Consider the following 23,349-nt stretch of genomic DNA (forward strand, 5'->3'; position numbering starts at 1 on the left):
ACAGGGCAGAGCAAATATAACATAAGGAAAATCATAGGATAGGATGCATGTCTGTAGGCTTTCATGTCACAGGCGACATGGGACAGAACCCTGGACACTCTGCACTCTGCACTCTGCACTCAACACTCAGCACTCTGTGCTCTGCACTGACCTTGACGTCCCCTGGTCAACTCAGTCTACCACAGACAGGACCTAAGGTTTCCAGGCCTCAGGATGCTTTTTAACATGTAAGGGACATCTCTGAGGATAAGTGGCCCTGACCACAGTGACCATGGGGAAGCTGACCCATGGCTCAGTGACTGCCTGCCATGAGGTGGCAGCCGGGATGTCTCCCTTCCAGTGTGGTCATGAGTCAGATCACCAAAAATGCTCAAAGTGGGCCAGGATGGGCACTCAGTCAATAAAGCATGAGGACTTGATTTCAATGCCCAGAATCTAAAGTTTAAAAAATGCTGAGAGTGGTAGAGTATGTTTGTAATCCCAGACCTGGAGAAGGAGGGACAGGCAGTTTCCCTGGAGCTAGCTCACTGGCCTACTGACAGATTAGTTGTTGAGTTCCAGGACTGTCTCCAAAACATGGTGGACAGCGCACATGACATCACACACATGCACAGCTCTCAGTTGGCTCTTCAAGGTCACAGTCCAGAAGAAAAGTGACCACCAGGACTGAAGAACCAGAATCCTGGTGCTGGCTCAGAATGGACTTCATGTAAAGGGCTGAGTATGGCAACCCCTCAAAAGATAATCGGGACCCAAACATGAAGGGTCCCTGTAGCAGCTGCAGAAATAGTACAATCAGAGCACTGTGGTGACATATTACTTATGCTTTATTAAAGCTTGCCTGAAGATTCAGAAAGCAAAGTCAGCCACAAGCCATAGAAGCCAGGCACACACCTTTAATCCCAGCAGCCAGAAGCTAACAGGTGGTGGTGCACACCTTTAATGCTAGGACTCAGGATTAAAAGGTAGATGGATCTCTAAGTTCAAGGCCCCCGGGGATGCACAAGATTGAATCAGTCTAAAAAGGTAACAGATCACATGCCTTTAATCCCAGCACTAGAGGTACATAAAAGATAAAAGCAGGGTCTTCAGTATTCAGTAGGAGGCATTGATTCTCCAGCCACGCTGAGATAGGAAGGCCCAGTCAAGGAGGACAGGAAGACATTCAGTCTCAGGATTCTCCAGACACGATGAGGAGAGGTGGGAGGATCAGCCCACTCAGCCTGAGACAGAGGTAAGAAGCTGGTGGCTTGGCTGCTTTGCTTTGCTGGCCTTCTTCTTGAAGTTTGAACCCTAATATCAGTCTCTGGGTCTTTTATTTTTCTCACTACAGAACACCATAGGCCAATGCAGCAAGAAACCACTTGGTCCAGTCCTGGGGTCACCAGGTCAGAACCTACCAAGAAAACACTCCTGTGTCCAGATGTTTGAGAGGCCTCACCCAGCTTTATTGAGCTGTAACCCATATACCACACACTCACCCTCCTACACTATACAACTCAGTGGGACTTAGGGCAACCTACGAACACTGACACCATCACTACAATTTTAGTTTACTCTCATCCCTTTCCCCAGAACTCACCAGCCACTCCACTGTCTGCTTTCCCCAGCCCTGAGCAGTGGCTGGCCTACCGGCTTCTGTGGATTTGCACATGTGGAAGCTGAAGGCAGAGTGTATCTGTCACAGGCAATCTGGATGGTTGGCCCGACTGGATTGAGGAATGCCTAGAAGATGAGTTAAGGACATCTCCGGAAGTTAGCAGAGAACGTAACCAAGGGGAGGGGACCTAATCTGTTTGTGTGCAGCACCATCCCATGGACTGAGTGCCAGGTGAAATACAAAGGAACAAGAAATCCTCCAGGTCTCAGGTATTTCTCTCTCTCTCTCTCTCTCTCTCTCTCTCTCTCTCTCTCTCTCTCTCTCATTTCTTCCTCTCTCTCTCACTCCCCTCCCCCTCCCGTCTCTCCTCTCCCTTTCCTATCTCTGTCTCTCTCCCTTCCCTCTCTCTCTCTCTCTCTCTCACTCCCCCCCCCCTTCCCTTTCCTATCTATCTCTGTCTCCCTCCCCCTCCCTCTCCCTTTCCTATCTCTGTCTCTCTCTCTGTCTCTCTCTCTGTCTCTCTCTCTGTCTCTCTCTCTCTCACTCCCTCTCCTCTCTCACTCCCCCCTCCCCCTCTCCCTTTCCTATCCCTGTCTCCCTCCCTCCCCCCTCTCCCTGCCTCCCTGGCCATCATGAGATTAGCTTCTCTTCTCAACCTTGATAAATAGAAACATCTGAATCCATGATCCAAAATAAACCGTTTTTTAATCTCCTTAAATGTTTCTGTGAGGCATTGTGTCACAGAAAATGTGAAGTCAGACAAACCCAACGTCACCTCAGAGCACACACAGTACCCCATGCCTCTCTGTGCGAATCACACTTCAGTACTGGGCCCGCCACATTGCTTTGACCAACCATGCTGATGGATGCTTGGGTTGTCTCCAAGATGAGGCTACGATGAGCAATTCTGTCACCGACCGTGTGTATGAGTTTTTGGGTAGCTCAATGTTGTCAGATCTATGGGGTCTATGCCTAGGCTTAGAACTGCTAGGCCTTATGGTGACTCTGTCCCTGCCAGTGGCTAGGGCTTCTTACTGGCTAGCTCTCTGTTAATTATTAACCCATTTCTATTAATATAAGTATTTCCATGTGGTCTTATCTTAGTGGAGAAGGGCCCAGACCTGTTACTCCTTCCTTGGCTACACAATGTCTCCTCAAGGCCTCTGCCTCTGTCCCCAGCATTCTTGTTTCCTAGCCCCTCCTATATTTCCTGCCTCAACTGACCAACCAATCAGGGTTTTATCCATCAGCCAATAAGAGAAACATATACACAGAAGGACACCCCCCATCACCAATGATTTCTACAGTGGCTACACCCTGGGACATTACTATCAGCAGGTCACATGGCTTCCAGTTTCTGCATCCTTGCCAACACTTGTAGCTGCCTCTCTTAATTACAGCCATACTCCATCCTCACGGGCATGACGTGCCATTCAAGAGCCTTTCCCATACTTGGCAGCTGACAGCACCCAGCAGCCGTGAGTTCTAAGCCATCTAAGCCACGCTCCTTACAACCAAGGAAAGAAGGCCCCTGCGTATCAAGCATCGCTTTCCTCAAGCCCTCAGATCCTTTCCCACGCCACCTGAGGAAACACCATGCTGACACAGCATCAGACAGCCTCGTCCCTGGAGCACTGAGCCGCCCTGGCATTTGGGGTGTGGGTGGGGGAAATGGACCTTATAGGCTGAGCCTTGCAGCGCTCCTTGGAGTTGTCATGGAAACCGCTGTAGCCACTGCTCCCTTCTGCCTGTTCAGTGTTAATAAACAGCCTCATTATTTTGCAGAAAGCATGCTGGAAAATCACCAGCCCCATGGCTTCATCGTGGCCCAAATTAATGAGGAAAGATGGTGGGGATATTTTTATTGACCGTGAAAGGAGGGAAAGCTATGGCTCATTTGTGCACTCTTGCTGTATTTATGTTTTACGCATTAAAAGGTGATTTCTACCTCCATCGCCCATCACTAATGCCCTCGTTACATCAAAGGTGTGGACCCAGAATAGTGTCTGCCCATCAAGCCACCAGCAAATCGGTGGGAGAAATGAGGATGACTAATGCTCCAAGCCAGCTGCACTGAGCCACTCAGGGAGAAAGCTCACCCTTACTCAGGGACAGAGTGGGGGGCAGCAGGGACTCAGCCAGGAACACGGTGGCTTCGAAAACTGATCTTTCAGGCAGGGTCAAGCCAGAAAATAGCAGTGAAATGCCAGCCCCAAGTCATGGTCAAGCAGGTTTGGAACAAGAGAAGCTGACATCGCAGTACCTGTGAGGCTCCATGCATCAGGGAGAGGCAAGCTCGCACAGAGGGAAGATGCCCTGGCCTCAGGGAGCTTCTGATCAGTCGCCTGTTGGCCACATCACTGCAAGGACCTGACAATGAGATCTGCTCGCAGCTCACAGCACACAGAAGGTCCCTCTAACCGCTGGAACATTGCAGGTCCAGAGAGCAATTGTGGCAGCTGGAGGCTGAGATTGCCCCACTACTTCTCTCCACAGAGGAGAAGAAGGAAGGACGAGGGAGGCTAATGAGGAACCCCACGTGAGGGATATGGTGATGCCACTGTCAAACGCACAGACTCAGGGGCCTCAACCAGATCCAAATTACAGACCAGCCCTGGATGCAAGAACTTGATTGTGCTCTCTGCTACGTCTCACATCTGATTGTGAAGGTCACTGGCCAGACAGAGTGAGCGCGAGCATGCCTTGGGCATGCACCTAGCAACTATCAGAATGTCTAATACGTGCTGAGGGACAGTGTCTGCAATGCCTTGGCAGCAGTGACGCGGGCGTGCTTCTGTGGCAGAAGGAGAGAAAGCTGGAACCCGCCACCAGCCCCAGCCTCTGAAGGGGTGCAGCAGACTTGTTGCTTTCTTTCACCCATATTCCCTGGGGCTGCTCTTTGTCTCCACCTTTCCCAGGTCTTGCTGGGGGCGAACACTAAAAAACAAGGAAATGACTAAAGCAGATTGAAGAGGGAGCCAGTGATGAGCCTCGACACATGCACAGACCAACACATCACTCACTGAATTCCTGGAAATGAGCCCGCTGTGTTGGTCCCTTCCTACTCCAGGGAATGAGTCCCAGCTAGCGGCTAACCTGACAGCAGCCTGCCTGTGCAGAGCTTTCCTACGCCCTTTCCCTCGGAGGTTTCTTCAATGCAGAATATACAGAACCCCCAGCCCTGAGGCCACAAACCCAACAGGTACTGGCTCTGTGTCCTGCTGTCCCCAGTACTGAGCTGATGGGGAGACCATCCCAACAGGGCTAAGTGCTACCAATCTATACTTTTGTGAAAACAGCTAATACAATCAGAAACCCCCACAGCAGCAGTGGCCCAGGTGTCCTCTAAGGAGAAAGAGTGGCCCTGGGTTGAGGGAACATGGCTAGGCTCAGGAAGGTGATAAAACAGACAAATTGTGACCCAGCAGCCACAGGATGAGCCACTGGCTCCAGAACACAGTCAAGCATGTTTGGTCCCTCTGTGAGACAAAGTCTGATCTTAGATGGGGTTTACACTATGGGTGTGCGATGTGAGCCATCTCACTTTAATATGCACCAATGGCCAGCACTGCTACTCTCAACACAGTTGCATGATGCCAGGCACTCCTCAGAGCTCACCAGCTGAGGCTGTAGGAGAGGCTCACACTCCTCAGAGCTGACCAGCTGAGGCTGTAGGAGAGGCTCACACTCCTCAGAGCTGACCGGCTGAGGCTGTGGGTTAGGAGAGGCTCTCACTCCTCAGAGCTCACCAGCTGAGGCTGTGGGTTAGGCTCTCACTCCTCAGAGCTGACCAGCTGAGGCTGTAGGAGAGGCTCACACTCCTCAGAGCTGACCAGCTGAGGCTGTGGGTTAGGAGAGGCTCACACTCCTCAGAGCTGACCAGCTGAGGCTGTGGGTTAGGAGAGGCTCACACTCCTCAGAGCTGACCAGCTGAGGCTGTGGGTTAGGCTCTCACTCCTCAGAGCTGACCAGCTGAGGCTGTGGGTTAGGAGAGGCTCACACTCCTCAGAGCTGACCAGCTGAGGCTGTGGGTTAGGCTCTCACTCCTCAGAGCTGACCAGCTGAGGCTGTGGGTTAGGAGAGGCTCACACTCCTCAGAGCTGACCGGCTGAGGCTGTGGGTTAGGAGAGGCTCTCACTCCTCAGAGCTCACCAGCTGAGGCTGTAGGAGATGCTCTCACTCCTCAGAGCTGACCAGCTCAGGCTGTGGGTTAGGAGAGGCTCACACTCCTCAGAGCTGACCGGCTGAGGCTGTGGGTTAGGAGAGGCTCTCACTCCTCAGAGCTGACCGGCTGAGGCTGTGGGTTAGGAGAGGCTCTCACTCCTCAGAGCTGACCGGCTGAGGCTGTGAGTTAGGAGAGGCTCTCACTCCTCAGAGCTGACCGGCTAGGCCATAGGAGAGGCTCTGAATCCTATGCCTCTGAGCAGAGATGGACTCAGATCTTGAGAGGTTTGACATTCCCTTGGAAAATGCAGGGCAGCCAGCCCAGAACCTCCCTCCAATAGATTCCAGTGAGCCCCTTCTCTGTGCCAGGCATGTATATCAACAAGGAGCCGGGGGCAGCCCTGCCCCCATGGAGGAGGTGAGAAGTGATTCTGAAGCCAGGAATGGGGAATGTCTTGGTGACTTTTCTATCACCGTGATTAACACCATGTCCAAAAGTAACTCCGAGAGCAGAGATTTCATTCCAGTTTACAGCTCTCGGGTCACACTCCATCATGGAGGAAAGTCAAGGCAGGACTCCAGGCAGGAACCTGGAGCTGGGAATTGAAGCAGCAGCCGTTGTGGGAGTCCTGCTTACTGACTTGCCTCCTACGTCTTGCTCAGACTGCTTTCCTTTAGGACTCAGGACCACTCACAATGCGCTGGGCCCTCCCACATCAACCATCAATCAAGAGATGCCCACGGACTTGTCTACAGGCCAGTCTGATGGAGGCATTGTCTCAGTTTCAGCTCCCTCCTATCACACAGCTCCAGCTTGTATCAAGTTAAGATAAAACTAGCCAGTACAGGACACATGCTGGGAAGGGCCTTGGGGCCCCCCTAGAACACAGGCTTTTTCCCAAGACCTTTGGCAATGCCTGTTTCCTGTAGCTGCTATACCAAGTCCACACACAACACACAGCCACTTCTCTCATGGAGCCAGAAGTCCAGAGTCAAGGTCTAAGCAGGGCCGTTCTGTCCACAGGCTCTGGGAGGCCCCTCCCACCTCTTCAGCTCCCATTGTCCCAACATCCTTGGCTTGTGGCTGGGTCACATATGAACCCACCACTTGTTTGAGTCTGCGAGTCCTATTCTCTCCTGAGAGGACACAGGGCACTGGTTTGGTTCCATTATGTCAGAAAGGTCAGACCACAATCCTTAACACGACCATAAAGACTTCATTTCCAAGCGTTGTCAGATTCTGAAGGTGAGCTTTGGACAAACAACATTCAGTCCTCTGCAGAGACCGGATGGTGTGGAGAAAAGCAGGGTACAACGTTGAGTTGGATTAAAGGATTCCTGTGGCTGGACTGAGGGTCTGGGGGTGGGGTGGTGGCTGAGCAGGTGTGGGGAGCAGGTGGATTCCGGATCAGTCTTGAAGGTGGAACTGAGAGGGCTCTTGACAGATGAGACTCCTTCCCCTAGTTCCCAGGCTCTCACAAACCAATTGCTATGCTCAGGTCTGAAATCACTCCCTCTCCTCCACCTGGCCCTCCTCTGGGCACACATTGCAATACCATTAGATCTCAATCCATCAACGGGCTGAAGAAAAGAGCTGCCTCAACCTAGGGGAGCTGGCTCCATCCCCACAGCCAGTGACCCCACAAGACTCTGCCAAGCCACCCTCCTGAGTGGCAGGAGCAGCATTTATTACCCAGCCTAGGAAAGGGAACCAATGCGAGTCTTGGGTTGCATGGGGTCAAGCTGCCAGACTCCACCTACCTGCCATTCTTTCCAGTGACACAGGGAATATCCAGCTACAGGCAGGCCTAGCAACCCAGTGGGGACAGTCAGGTGGGCATAGCAACCCTAGTGTGGGCAGAAGCTCCTCCCCTTGGCATCATCAGCCCTGAGGGCTTTGTTCTAACCCGCCTGTCTGCTAGCTTCAGGTCAAAAGCAGAAAGCAATATGTTCCAAGGTTCTGAGCTGGCTAGTTTTATGTCAACTTGACACAGGCTAGAGTCATTTTGGAAGAGGGAATTTCAATTGAGAAAATGTCCCCACCAAATTGGTCTGTGAGCAAGCCACAATCAATTGATGACGGATGGTGGTGACACCCCCGGTGAGTGGTCCTGGATGGTATAGGAGAAAGCCATGAAGAGAAAGACTGTTAGCAGCACTCTTCCAGTTCTCGCCTCCAGATTTCTGTCTCCTCCTCGATGAGACAATGGGCTAGGATGTGGAACTGTAAACTGAAATAAACCCTTTCCACCCCCAAGCTGCTCTAGAAAGCAATAGAAAGCTTGAGTTTACAGTCTCCATGATGTCTTCTTGGTGTCTGGGTTGAAATCCCATGTGGGGTGTGCTGGAGAAGTCTGCAAGAAACTATTAGGGCCTCCTAAGCTGTGAGTCCCACTGGCCCCACCCTAATGCACCCCCTGCCCCTCCCCATGCCCCCTCCATCCCTGCCCCACCCCTGTGAGCCCCACCCCGTAGGCCCCCATCCTTCAGGACTTTGGATAAGCAGCTAACCCTCAGAAGGGATAGATGAGAGGTTCTCGGGAGAAAGGCACTGGTTTCTCTTCAGGCTGAAACTTCACAATGTCCAGTACACATTTCAGGATGAGTGTAAATCCACTGCAGGCCTCGGAGGTGGGGCAGGCCGAGAATAAACAGCCCTGTTTGTGCCTTCTCTTGAGCCACCTCTCTGCACATTTGCTCTCTGGCTCTGTCTGCACTCTTCCCTGCAGCACCTCAAGAACTCAGGCTGGGCACAGCTCACAGACAGCGACCTGTCCCCATGCAGCCCTGCGGAGACCTCGTGAAGGGAGTCTGGGGAGCTGCAGGGCCTTTTCATCTCCCTCTTCCTTCCGCCCTCTGAGGACATCTCAGAAGAGACGCCTCCACCTCAGAAGCAGCGAACAGGCCCCCCTCACCTGATGTGGGACCAGTCAGTGCCTTAAACTTGGACTTCCAAACTCCTGAATTGCACAAACAATAGCTGCTGTTTATCAGTGCCCCTGCCTGGGGCCTATATTACAGCAGCAAACACAGACTAAGACAAACCTCCAGTGAAGCACAGCTTGCCTGTGTGAACCTCAAGATTCTCGGTGAGGAATGACTCTGTGGCTTCACCCCGGGGGGCCATGGAGTGGAACTCACTCATCACTGGCTGTTCCAGGATCACACCCACAGGGAGGACAAAAAGGAAAGGCCCTGTGCAGGGGTGTGTGGGGCAGGGGCCTGGTTGTACCTGCTGCCAAGTAACTCAGCCAAGAACCAAAAGCCAAGTGGAGACTTGGCCCAGCAGTTGAGCCCTCGTTGTCCAAGCTTGAGGACTGGAGTTTGGATTCCCCAGAACCCACATAATGCCAGGTGGGTGTGACAGCCCGTCTCTGTTTCCAGCCTCCAAAGACTGAGCAAAGTGACTATAGCAAGACTAGCCGTGTCAGTGAGCTCTGGGTTTGATTGAGAGATCCTGCTCAGTGAATAAGGTGGAAGAGAGATGGAGGGGGTATCCCAACGTCAGCCTCAGGCCTCCGCACGCAGACATACACATGTCCGCACACACCACAATCACATACATGTGTACCCACACACATGCAAAATAAGTACTCGCACACTTGCACACCACACAAAAAAATGGAAAAGGAAAAATAATCAGAAGTCCACGTCCTTCCTTCTAAGGGTCGTGATCAGGTTCAGCCACTCCTCTCTGGAGAAGCACCCACAGGTGACACGGGACAGGGCCGAGATGGGGTGCAGGATCGCAGGGACACAAACCCTCTTGCTGCAGAGACCCAGAGCTACCATCACAGTAGACAGCCTTCGACTCTCACGTTCCCTCAGGCAGACACAGGACTCCAGGTGGCCCAGGTGTCCTCGGCTTTCTTGTGGCTGTGGACAGTGAAGCCTCACCCAAAAGGCCAATGCTGCCCTCTCCCTGAGGCCGCGGGTAAGGAAGAAGCAAACTGCGTGTTGAATTGGACTCCTCAGCTCCGTGTGACTTCATACACGTCTGCACTGTTTAAGCTCATTCTCGGAGCAAGGTGGAACGTAAACGAGTAAGGAAATAATCACACACCTGGCCCCTGAGCATCATGAACTGCGGGTTTTTCACACTGCCGTTTCATTTACTATTGCGGTCTACATGACTCCTGTGTTATTATGGCCTCCTAAGTCTAATCTCTAATAACTGCCATGTTTCTTCAATTGCTATCATTTATCGAAGACTTTTTCTGCCGTCACCATTGATTTCTGGGCTTGTGAATAGTTGGGGGCAGGGGAGCCCAGTTTGTTCCTTATCAAAGCACTCACACTGCCTGCTTCCCAGACCCTTGTAACTGAGCTTGAGGATGGGAGTCCAGCATCACCCCACCTTTGAGTAACTCATGATTCATGATGAGGAAAGAGTCCGTGCTTAACAAACAGTGGGCAGAGCAAGATATTCACCAGCATAGGGAAGGGTGGTGGTGTGGACACATTCCAACGCTTGGTTCTAATGGTGAGTAAAAGTATGTGTATGAGTGTGTGTGTGAGTGTGTGTGTGTGTGTGTGTGTGAGTGAGTGTGTGTGTGCGTGTGGTGTGTGTATGTGAGCGAGTGTGTGTGTGTGCATGTGAGTGAGTGTGTTTGAGTATGCGTGTGTGGTGTGTGTGTGAGAGTGTGTGTGTATGTGCAAATGTGTGTGTGTGTATTCATGTGTAATACGTGTGTATACATGTGTATACATGTGCATATGATTCACTCATGTATATATGAGTGTGTGTGTATATATGTGTATGTGCATGTGTGTGAATGTGTGTGTATATGTGTATATGTTTGTGCATTACATGTGTCTAGATGCATATGCATGTTTGTGTATGTGTGTATTCATGTATATCCATGTACATATATGTGTGTGTGCATGTGTGGGTGGTAAATGCACATGTATGTGAGCGTATATGAGTATGAGCATGTGTGTATGCATGTATATAAATATGTGTGTATGTATGTATTTCCTATGTGTGTGCATGTATGTGTGCATTGTGTGTGCATGTAACATGGCTGACAGGCACTGATCCACTACAACACTAGTAGCAACAGAGATACTTTTTCCTTCCTGGCAGCCAAGCTCCACCCACACCTGCCTGGCATTCCAAGAAGGCATCTAGTTCCCCGAAGATGGTGGGGAGCTTTATTGGCAGACAGTCCCCTCCCCTCATGCAGCCCCAGCTTCAGGAGCTAAGCCATGCAGGGCAGTTAGTGCTCCCGGAGCTGAGCAAATTAACATGCACCATGCAAGGCAGCCAGTGCTCCCAGAGCTGAGCAGATTAACATGCACCATGCAAGGCAGCCAGTGCTCCCAGAGCTGAACAGGTTAACATGCACCATGCAGCTCATCAGTGCTCCCCAGAGCTGAGCAGGTTAACATGCACCATGCAGGGCAGTTAATGCTCCCCAGAGCTGAGCAGGTTAACATGCACCATGCAGGGCAGTTAATGCTCCCCAGAGCTGAGCAGGTTAACATGCACCATACAGGGCAGTTAATGCTCCCCAGAGCTGAGCAGGTTAATATGCACCATGCAGGGCAGGTTGCCCTCTTGGCTGTTAAGATTCACAGCTGTACATGGGGCACAACAGACTGTGAAATGCCAATAAATCTAGAGTCGCCTCTCAATTTCACCAATAATAATTAGCAAATTAAAATGGAAATGTCACCACCAACCCATAAACGTCCTTAAGTGCAGCACAGAAAACCCTCTCAGGAGCAGAAATGACATTTGTCCATTCAACATCCAGGGCAGACATGCTGTCAGATATTTGTGACCGCCATGGCACCCAGGGAGCCCAGGCTTGGAGCAGATGGAACACGGGACAGGCCATGTTTGTGTCAGCAGGCAAATGCAACTGTATCACCAAGCCTGCTTTATGTGGTCTGAGATGCACGGACCAGGCATGGCAGCCATCACTCCAGGGAGACAGTGCAAAGAGGGATGCACACTAACCACACCATCACCTCTTCATACCCAGCGTCTGGGCTATGGAGCATCCATTTGGCCAAACACAGGGACCACTGAGAAATGATGACCAAAGCAGGTAACACCAGGCTCCCCTTGAGGGACTGGAAACAAAAGGTGACATGTCCCCTCATAGGGCCCAAGTGTTGCAGTCCACTCCACAGCTGCCTCTCCTGCTCTTGGGCCTTGGGAATCCCCCAAGTAGTGGCTTTGAATCATACATGCATATGAAACCTAGTTTGTGCTAGCCCAATCTTCCCCAACCAATGAATGATGAAGAAACTGTCTTTGTGCAAAATGAATCTGTGGCAAAGAAGCTAGACTTGCCATTCTCGGGAGATGGAGAGAGAGAGAGAGAGAGAGAGAGAGAGAGAGAGAGAGAGAGAGAGAGAGAGAGAGAGAGCATGCATGCTCAGGGTGCATATACAAACATTCCAGAGAAGCAGAAAGGCGTGCCATGAGGACCTGACCAGTCCTGGAATTGGTGCAGCAAGATGGTGAGGACTCAAGAGTCTGAAAATCAGACCAGATAAATGAAAGCCTGAGAGGAGAGTCTGTGGCAGGAAGACCTAGTGCACAGCCTGGCATGCACAGGTCCCCAGCACTCCCCAAAACAATGCTCAAGGCATGGTTGGGACAGTGATAACCAAAGGTCCCCGAGGCTCGGGAGATGAACTCTGCTTATCTCCCCGCATCTAGTTTCCAGGTCATGGACCAGACACAGCACAGAGAGCTCCCCGAAACTCTGGCTTGGCTCAGAGTCTGGGGAGACGGAGGTAGAAAGCATATGCAGGAGTGTTTGGGAGTGGCAGATGGTCCCCAAAAGTCAGCGCACATGTGTAAGGAACGACTGGAGACCACAGAGGCCACTATGGGAGCTAAAGGAATGGAGTCCACCCTTCAGACACAGGAAGTGGAGATGTCAGCTGCCTACACCAACTGGATGGTGAACCCCACCGTTCAAGGGACCTTAGGAAGAAACTCAGAAGGGACTCGTGCCGATCTTTGGGAGTAATTAGCCCTGCTTCCACATAAGTCAGTGGTTTGGGATCCATCTTACTGTGCTCATAAGAGAAGAGGAGGTCAAGCCTGAAATAAGCAGAAAAAAAGGGGAAACTAGGAATAAGAATCGATGGAGAAAGGAGGGGTGGAAGCTGGTCTTTAGGAAAACAATACTTTTGATCAAGCTCAGACTGAATCCTGAATCGAGTGGAAAAAACAGAAAAGAAACTAGTCCCCAGTGTGGAGAATGAGACCACCTCGGTAGCTGCAGGCGCTTCAGACAGACATACCAGCTTAACAAGGTTGCCGGAGATCAATTTACAAAAGTTAATTGTGTTTCTGCATAGGAGTGGCCAACAAAACTTGGAACTGAAACTGAAGAGCAATGTCCTTTGCCATGGCATTAAAAAAATACTTTAGAATAAAACTCCTAAAAGATATCTGATGTCTTTATACAAACTACAAAGCATTTCTAGGGGAAAGTTAGGAAGTCCTAAGGGCTAGGGAGATGGATTTAGTTGGAAAAGTACTTGCCTTGAGAGCATGATGACCTGAGTTCAGATCCCCAGCAAAAATATGTAGATCCAGGTGTCTTAATGCGTAATCCCTGTAATCCCTGCAGTGGAGAAATGGAAGGCAGAGACAGAGGGTCCCTGGGAGGTCACTGGACATCAGTCAAGCCTGCTTGGTGAATGAAACTCCAGGCCAATGAGAGACCCTGCCTCAGACAGAAGGGTCTGAAGAGCACCTAAGAAGTAATATCTGAGACTGTCCTCTGCAGGCACAAACACGCTCACAATGATTGGAAAGATGTTGTCTTAATTAGGGTGTCTGCTGCTGTGAAAAGACACCATGACTTCGGCAACTCTTATAGAGGAAATGCATTTTCAGAGGTTTAGTCCACCCTCATCATGGTGCTGTATGCTGGCGTGCAGGCAGACATGGCGCTGGAGAAGGAGCTGAGAGGCCTACATCTTGACTTGCAGGCAACAGGAAGTGGCCTGAGACACTGGGTAGGGCTTGAGCATATGTGAGACCTCAAAGCCCACCCCACAGTGACACACTGCCTCCAACAAGGCCACACTTCCTAATAGTGCCCCTCGCTTTGGGGGCCATTTTCTTTCAAACCCCCACAGACGTGTTAGTGGGTGCCAAGATGAATGACAGCCAGCACAGCACATCACGAAGTAGGTCTAGAGGGCCAGCGCAATCCCATTCAAATACAGTGGCCTTTACTTTATCAATCCTGCTTAGTTATTGTACACCTGTGCACACGCGTGCATGCCCATGTGCCTCTTCTGCCTTTTGCAGACATCAGAGTGAACATATGACTCGGATGTATGCAGACAAATACACATAATCAAAATACAAGTTTTTCAAAAGATCAAGTGTTGATGGTTGGCTCCCCAGGAGCCTCCTCCCTCTGGGTTACTGACTGATTTCCTCTCTCTTGTGTCTTCACATCATCTTCTTGCCCTGGGAGGCCTGGCTCTCATCTCCACTTTTGATGACAACAGCAAGATTGCATGAGGTTCACCCAAATGACCTCATAGCAACTCGGGGGCTTCTTTAAGGACTTTGTCTCCAAACAAGGTACTATTGAGGTGCTGGGTATTAGGTTTTCAGCATGAGAATCTGGTGGAGTGGAGGTATGAGGTATTTCCACCTTAAATATATGTGTTTTATGATATGCTGGTTATACTTCAATTAAGGGGACTCTTTGGTTTGGGTTTTTTCAGAGGATTGCTCTCAGATTATTGTGTGTATCTGTCTAATCGCAAACACTTCCATCATGTGGGGTCTGTTTCATCCAAGCACACGTAAGGGAGTAAATGGTTTCCCATGTCCATTCCCCACGCCTTGTTTTCCTAAGAAAACATGCTTTGCTGGGTTGCCAACTAGTTTTATGTCAACTTAGCACCAACTAGAGTCATTCGGGAACAGGGAATCTCATTTGGAAAATGCCCCCACTGGATTGGTCTGTGGCCGAGCCTGTGGTTACAATTTCTTGATTAACGGTTGACGTGAAAGACCCCGACCACTGTGAGTTGCGCCACCCTGGGCAGTGGTCCTGGTGGCGAAAGAAATCAGTCTGAACAAGACATAGGAGCAAGTCAACAAGCGGCACTCCTTCATGGCCTCAGCTTCGGCTTCTGCCCTGCTTGAGCCCCTTCCCTGACGTCTCTCAGTGGTAGTCTGTGGTGTTGAACTAAAGCTATAGTAACCCTTTCCTCCCTGCCATGTGATAACCATGTGTTGATCATGTGTCTCAGACACTGTTCTATCTCTGTGAAGAGACACCATAACCAAGGCAACTCTTAGAAAAGAAAGCATTTGATTGGGGGCTGGCTTACAGTTTCAGAGGCTTAATCCATTCTCATCATGGCAGGGAGCATGGCAATGGAGCAGTAAATGACAGGCACATCTTGATCTGCAGGCCAAGAAAGAGACAACTAGGCCTAGCATGGGCTTTTGAAACCTCAAATCCCACCCCAGTGACACACTTCCTCCAGCAAGGCCTCACCTCCTAATCCTTCAAATCCTACCAAAGAGTTCCACTCCCTGGTGACAAAACATTCAGATGTATGAACCCTTGGGGGCCAGTCTCATTCAAACTCATTCAAAGCAATAGAAACCCTGACTTAGACACCTGGCTTTTCTTCATTACTGTATTGTACAAAATGATAAGGGGAGGGGGGGTCAGCTCAGTCAGTAGAGTGATTGTCTTGCACTAAACCACCAGAGCCTACATAAAAAGTCAGGTGTGGGCCAGCAACATGGCTCAGTGGATAAAAGCGTTTGTTGCTAAGACTGATTCCAGGGATACACATGTTAGGAGGAGAGAACCAACTCCAGAAAGTTGTCATCCCATCTCATGTGTGAGCTGTGGAGCACACACACACACAGAGAGAGAGAAAGAGAAGGAGAGAGAGAGAGGGAGACAGACAGACAGACAGACAGACAGACAAATGTAAAGACGATTTCAAGCCATACATGCTGGTGTATGCTTCTAATTCAATGCTGAGGTGGTGGCGGCAGGAAGCTTACTAGACATGCTCCAAACCTAGATACCCTGTCTCAAAACACAATGTAGGTGATGCCTGAAGACCAACAGGCATGAGTTGACCTCTGACCTCCACGTGTGCAGGTGTCTGCACACATGCATATGCAGAGTGAGTTTCATTTTGACATCTTCATATACATGTATCATCACCCCTCATTACCCTTTCTTATCCCCACTCCCGAAACACTCTCCCTTTTACTTTTGTGTTTTTTCAAAGTCTGAATTCTGCATACAGGAGGAAAGCATGGGATGGTCTCTGCTCTGTCTCAGTCCTGGACACTGGACGGGCTCACATGGACTTTTAAGCATCGCTGGAGCACTCCGTGGTCCTGAGAGTCTCAGCTGAGGATGGAGGAGGCGGTGGCCTGTGGAGAGCTCTCAACCTCTTTGCCAGGCTCTTGGGATGCTGGATAATGTCCCAAGGTTGTTCTTGTGTGTATGTCAAGGATGTAGCGCCCCCTGTGTGTGATTCTGAGTCCTAGCCCAGAACTTAAATGTCTGTCTACAACCATCCAGAGGAGCCAGCCCAATGTCCCCTGCTGAGTTTTCTGCCTCTGCCAGCCCCCTCCTGGTTGGAACATCACTCCCTGAGAATCTCAGGAATCCTAGTACATTTAAGAGCCTCTTTCCAGGCAGCTCTGGGACTCAGGAAAAAAATAGTAGCCTGAGAGGCAAGGGTAGCATTCGATCTACATACATGAGCAAATGAGGACATGGCTTCCAACACCTGCCATTCTAGCCCAAACCTCGTATCTCCTGGCCTGCACATGGCACAGTGTCGATATGTCCCCGCTGCTCCCTCAGACCACAGATCTATAACATCTTGACTTCGTTTTTCTCATTTGTTGCCATGTCCCAAATACCTAACAAGTCCTGGCATATGGTGGATGCCCAGTAAAACATTAGTTAAGTGAATAAATTGGGCTGTAAACGCTTATGGGAAGTCTTGGCTAGAATGCTGCAGCCCAGAACAATCCACTCAGTTTTCCCTCCGAGTGCGGCAATGGGATCGACAGTTGCTTCAGGGCCACTTCAGTGCCCAGGGTTGGACACTTGGACTGTTGCCACTGCCTCCAATAGAACAACTCATTTCTGTGTTTGGTACATTTGTACTTCCAAGAAAAGTATTTATAAAACAAATTGTATCACTTACTTTTACTTGTCTGAATTCTATTTAAAAAGCCCAAGTTATGGTGTCCTTCCTGGCAGCATATTCTTCAATAAGCAAATGTAGTCAGGAATTGAGTCCATGGCCCATGTTAGGAAAAGTCTGGACGCTAGAGAGATAGCTTAGTTAGTGAGGTGTTTACCGTACAAGCACTGAGACCTGAGTTTGGGATCCCCAAACCCATGTGAAAAGCTGAGCATGTTTACACATGTCTACAACCCCAGAGGCAGGAAACCAGTCACAAGAGGACCCCTGGGGTTCACTGGCCAACAAGTCAGGCCAAACTGGTAAGCTCCAGGTTCCATGAGAACTCTGTCTTTTAAAAAACTAAGATGGTTCTGGAGAGATGATTCAATGGTTAAGAGCACTGACTGCTCTTCTGGAAGACCTGAGTTCAATTTCCAGCAATCACATGGTAGCTCACAACTGTCCGTAACTCTAGAACCCAACACCCTCACACAGGTTGGCATTCAGGCAAAACGCCAATGCACATAAAATACAAATAAATAAAGTAGTATAAATAAAGAACATTTTTTAAAGCCTAAGATGGAGACTCATCGAGGAAGACATGTTGACCTCTAGTCTCCACATACATGGACATGAAAGCAACGCACACAGACAAGGGGGAGGGAGAAAGAGAGAGACCTGTACACCAATAGATGTGTTGATTATACCATTGGCTGTGGGCAACAGAAGATTGGGCCTGACAGCATCTAACTTTGTTCTCCTTAACCTGGAGAGTCCCTCTTCCCAAACGCAGAATTTAGAATTTGTGTTTTTAAAAGACATAAAAAGCAGAAGTCCTCACTACACCGGAAGTGAGGACAAGAAAGGGTGCCGAGGTGTGATTAGGACCGGGGTGCACAGTGTGCATGTGTGGGAATGATTTTTCTCCTTTTCCTGGGAAATCTCTCCTCCTCTTCCCCCATTAGAAGCTGTGCGGGATGAGTAGATGGCTGCCAGGACAGAAGACCAAAGAAGAAAGGAAGTGGTATAGACAGAAGTTTCTGTCCCACCCAGTTCTGCAGCTGTTCAGTCCCAAATAAACACATAGAGTTTATTAATTATAAATTGTTTGGCCTATTGCTCGGGCTTATTACTAACAAGCTCTTACAACTTAAATTAACCCATAATTCTGATCTATGTTTAGCCACGTGGCTTGGTACCTTTTCTCAGCAAGGCATTCTCATTTGCTTCCCTGTCTTTCCTCTTCCCAGAATTCTCCTGGTCAGATAGCCCCGCCTATACACCCTGCCTGGCTACTGACCAATCAGAGTTTTATTAAACCAATATGAGTGACAAATCCATACAGTGAACAAGAGCATATTCCCACATCACAGTGGGATCAAGGTGCAGCCCAGGACAGAGGAAGCATGGCTTTCAAAGGAAGACAGAACACTCTGAAGGTTCTGGCAATGATCAAGGTTGTACCAGGAGATGGTAAATCATGCATGTCACACACACTGAGAGGAGGAGAAGGCAGGACGAAGAGGAGTTCATAGCTAGCCTCTGCTACATAGTGAGTTTGAGGCCAGGCTGGGATACATGAAGCCTTGTCCCAAAAACATTAAGTTAATAAGTAAAACACAGTAATTAACTAATACCCAGGTGCACAGTCTCTTCTTTTCTTCCATCCTATTCAGTCAGGAGCTCTTTGAACTGTGGCCATTTTCATCCCAGAGCAGCTCATATAATGAATGATGCCTTGAATAGCACGCCCAAAGCTGAGACACGATGGGACATCAGAGTAGGAACCCACAGTCATCTTCTCCAAAGTGATGGAGGGGACTTTTCCTCCCACACAGTCCTCCCAACGCAGGGGCTTATTACCTGTGGGGCAAAATACCCCCAATCACAAAACACAGAATAAAACGCTAGACGTGGCTCCTGGGGGGCTGCAAACCTTTACAAGAAACAAACAGGGGACTGGGGACAGGTCTGGCTCTGCCCTCTGAGAGGAACCAAGTATAAAGGACGGTTCACGGCCACAGGCCAAATCTGTGAAGATTTGGGGCTACTCTTCTGTGGGAGGTGACTCATTTACTGCTGGATTTCATCACTGGTGGGGGGGGGTGGTAATCTCTTAGTCCCTGCAAAATGAGAGGGGATAGTGGTGGCCAAAGGACAGAGGCCCACCCCAGAGTCCTGTTGGAAAAAGCATCGCAAAAGAACTACTTCTGTCCCTTCCTGTGGCATCTTCCCACACCCCTTGAGGACCATTTAACCCAGAATCTTCCACCCCACCTACAGGAGCCCTGCCTCAGTTGGCCCAGCTTCAGCTGAAGGGGTAGCCTAGGCCAACTTTGAACAACTCGGATTAAATAAACAAATTCTGTATCCCTGAAGCCTGGGTTTCTATCCCTGAAGGTCACACAGAGGATAATTTACTTCCTGCCCACAGAAATGCCCATCCCACACCCAAAGGCCGACTCATGCCGGCCACCATGGTAAGCACTGCCTCCTGTAAGAGCCCCACTAGTGTCGGCTCACACTTCTAAAAGAAACCACCCCCTGTGGGCCTGACGAATACGTGACACGGTGAACCCATGGGCTTCCAAGCCAAGACTCTCCAATTCTAACATGTCCTGGATTGTGAGTTCTCAACCTTCCCTTTTCCCAAAAGTGAAATTAGAACATTCTGTTATCTCCCATTCTTCTGGCTGCCAGGACCACCCAGCAGCTTTGGGGTAAAGCAACCCTTTCCATGCTAAGGATGCAGAGACGTGCAGATATACGGGCCCCAAGAAAGCATCAGGAGATCTTTTCTCTACTTAATCCAAGCCAAGACACAGCTTCTTTCTTCCATGTACACAGAATTAGAGCTGTGATTACACTGGTCTATAACCCGAAAATAAAAGGACCAGAGACAGATATTGGGGTTCAAACTTCAAGTTGAATATCAGAAAAGCAAAGCAGCCAGCCACTAGCTCTCACCTCTAGCTCAGGCTGACAGGGCTGATCACAAGTTCTCCACCAAGCCTCAGACTGCTGCCTCTCCTCAGTGTGACTGGAGCATGAACACTCCTATCTTCAATGAGGCTGGAGAATGAATGGCCTATACCTTGCCCCTATCTTATATATTATACTTCTCATGAGTCCTGGGATTGACGATGTGAGCTGTAATTCTCTTTAGACTGATTCCCTCTTGTGTAGATCTGGGTGGCCGTGGACTCACAGAGATTAAGGGTGTGTGCCATCACCTCCTAGCTTCTGCCTGCTGGGATTAGAGATGTGTGCCTGACTTCTAGGGCTTGTGGATGACTTTGCTTTCTGAATCGTCAGGCAAGCTTTAATAAGTCATAATAGTATATCACCACACTGGTCCATTTGCTGAAAGCCAGGCCCAGCAGTTTAGTGATGCCCGTGGCCCAAGGTTGAGTAGCAACGGACCCTTGATCATGATCCCAAACCTTGAGTTCCCAGCCAGACCTCCTCCTGGGAAGAGTGATTCTGCATCATTCTAGAATCCCAGTTTCAGAGACCATGATGTCAGCTGTCAATCCCCACCTCCATCCTGGGCAAAAGGAGGGAGAAGGAAGTGGTATCTCCGAGGAAGAGGGGTGCTAGGTGCTATAGAAGACTGGCCTCCTCTCAGTTGGGCCACCAGGGTCTCTCTCTTGAAAACTCAGTGCCAACAGGCTTCCACTGGCCCCTTCCTGTGTCATACTGGGGCAGGGTCCTCTGTAAACTCGTGAGTGGAGCCATTCAACCAACAAAAGGACAAAGGTGGCAGGGACGGGGACTTTCCAGTGATTTTTATATTCCCGTGTAGAACAGCTGTAAAGTAAACAAGACATAAAATACCTCCCTGTGTAATCTGTGTTTATAGGTAGTTTCATCACAGTTTTTAAGCATCTGGCCATCTAAACACTCCGTACATTCCCCTAGGGGCTTGTATCCAAAGTGCAAAGTGGGTCGAGGGAGGCCAAGAAGGGGAGGGGAAGGCCCCAAGGATCCAACGTGCCCCTTCCTGTTCCAAGCCCAGGCTGTGTGGGGTGTGTGCTGAGGACAGTCCCCAGGATATGTGACCCCCAGTTGTCACCTTCCATTCCCCAGCTGAAATTCTACTGCAAGGTCCACATACAGGTGAAAATAAACAGCCACAAATAGAAACTTGAGGTGAGACCGTGGTGCAGGACCATACTGCAGGAGACCTGTCTCACCTTGACCTCACCTCGACCTCACCTTGACCTCACCTCGACCCCCCTTCCTTGTCTCACTTTTTCCCAACACCTGTCTCCTCCACCCTAGCTCCTACAGATAGCTGCCTATTTCCTGCTTGCTTACTTGTGATTTTAGTTTTTCAGTACGTGTGTGTGCATGTGTGTGTACATGCGTGTGAGTGTGCATGAGCATTCTCAGCTCCCATGTCCTCACTGTGACTTGCATGTGAAGGTCAGAGGGCAACTTGGAGGAGCCTAGTCTCTTCTACCATGTGAGTCCCTGAGATGACACTCAAGTCCTCAGGCTGGGCAGCAAGGGCTGAATGTCTCACCAACACCGCTTATATTTTTATAAACAGGGATATACATCATTAAAAACTTTACCAGTGTGTGGCTCAAACACTTAAGCTACCTGCAGGTGATTGCTTAATCACTGTGTTTATATTAATTTGCTATATTAAATTAAATGTAAATTAATATCGGTTAAATTCAATTGAAATAAGTGTATTGTTTTAAAACATATTAAGTAGTGAGCTATTAGATTATATATGTTAAAGATTTATTTATTATTTCAGGAGTATGTGTGTGCCTCAGCATATGTGTCTGCAAGTGATCTTGAAGGCCAGAAGAGGATGTCACATCCTTTCAAACTTGAGTCAGGCAGTTGTGCACCCCCTGACGTGGGTGATCAGAGCTAAACCTGGGTCCTCTGGGAGATGAGTCAGTGCTCTCAACCACTGTGTCATCTCTCCAGTCCCTAGATTACACACACACATGCACACACACACACAAACACATGCACGCACGCACACACGCACATATTCACACATTTTCAGGCTCAGTCAGGTTGCAAAAGTGGTATGGAGATGTCCACACACACAGCCCAGTGAAAACATCTCAAAGACCACAGAAGCAGACATGGACACACTCCACAGTGTTCTCCACACACTAGAATGACTGAGTGTGTGTTCATGGAGGTCTGTGCTTGTGTGTCTTTGGGTGGGAGTTTGTGTTAGTGTAGGCCAGTGAGTGAGTGTGTATGTATGCGTGTGTGCACGTGTGTGTGAACATGTGAGCACTGGAGGTGTCGCACGTGTCTGTGGTGCATCTGTAAGTATATGTGCATGTCTTTGAGTCTATATTTCCAGTGTGCATTGTTGCCTGTGTCCACACATAAGGCTATCTGCATGTGCACAAGCCTACACAAGGCTTATATGTGTCTGTGACATATCTATGTGCCTCTGTGTGTGTGAGTCTGTGTGTGTGTCTCAGGCATGCAAACGAGCGTATCTCTATACACACATGTGCAGATCCACACAATTTCACCACGCACCACACCCTCATCCCCACCCTGAGGCAGATCGATATTCTGTCAACACAAACACCATCTCTCAGCACCTGGGCACACTTTGTGAGTCTGTTCCCTGAGGTGTTTGTGAGGCCCCAGCGCCCTGCCTGCCCTCACACAGCCATGCTGGTACAGCACCTCTAGAGCACAGGATCGCACCGCATCTGCGGAGTTGATGACTTTGGACCCTTCAATGGCTGGGATGTATGTGATCTGAAGGAGGTGCTGGGGTTGACAAGGGTAGACACAGCCCTCCCAACCTCAGGCTGGACCCTCAGGCTCCCCCACTCCACCACCAATCCAGACCAAGACAGGAGCGTCGTTTCACAGTCAGGGAACAATTTCCCAGGGTCAGCTTCCAGGAACGGTAAGATTATCATGACGCTCAAGACGCCTGTCCTTGAGGAACCTCTAGGCTTCTTAGGAGCAACCAGGGATAAGACAGGCAGAGAACACAGCAGACAGATGGCTCCCTGCCCACCTGCCCACCATGGTGGCTGACTCCATAATCTTCTTCAAGCTGAGGACTATGATGGTGTTTGTGCTGTCTGTCCATTCTCACCCTCTGCTGCTGTCTGTCCATCCTCACCCAGTGCTGCTGTCTGTCTGTCCATCCTCACCTAGTTCTGTCTGTCCATCCTCTCCCTGTGCTGTCTGTCCATCCTCCCTGTGTGCAAGAGCAGAAGGCACAGAAGACACACTACTGAACAGATGAGAGAACTAACAGGATGACTCACTGACACTGGACAGAATCAGCTCTCCCGGCTAGCACGCCTCCTGGCTAGCACACGGATGCCCCGCTCTGCCTCCACCACAGCCTCTACACCCTTCGAATCATTTCTAGGAAGAGCTGAGTCTGCAGA

The sequence above is a fragment of the Cricetulus griseus genome, chromosome 2, assembly GCF_003668045.3.
Source record: "Cricetulus griseus strain 17A/GY chromosome 2, alternate assembly CriGri-PICRH-1.0, whole genome shotgun sequence".
Lineage (NCBI taxonomy): Eukaryota > Metazoa > Chordata > Mammalia > Rodentia > Cricetidae > Cricetulus > Cricetulus griseus.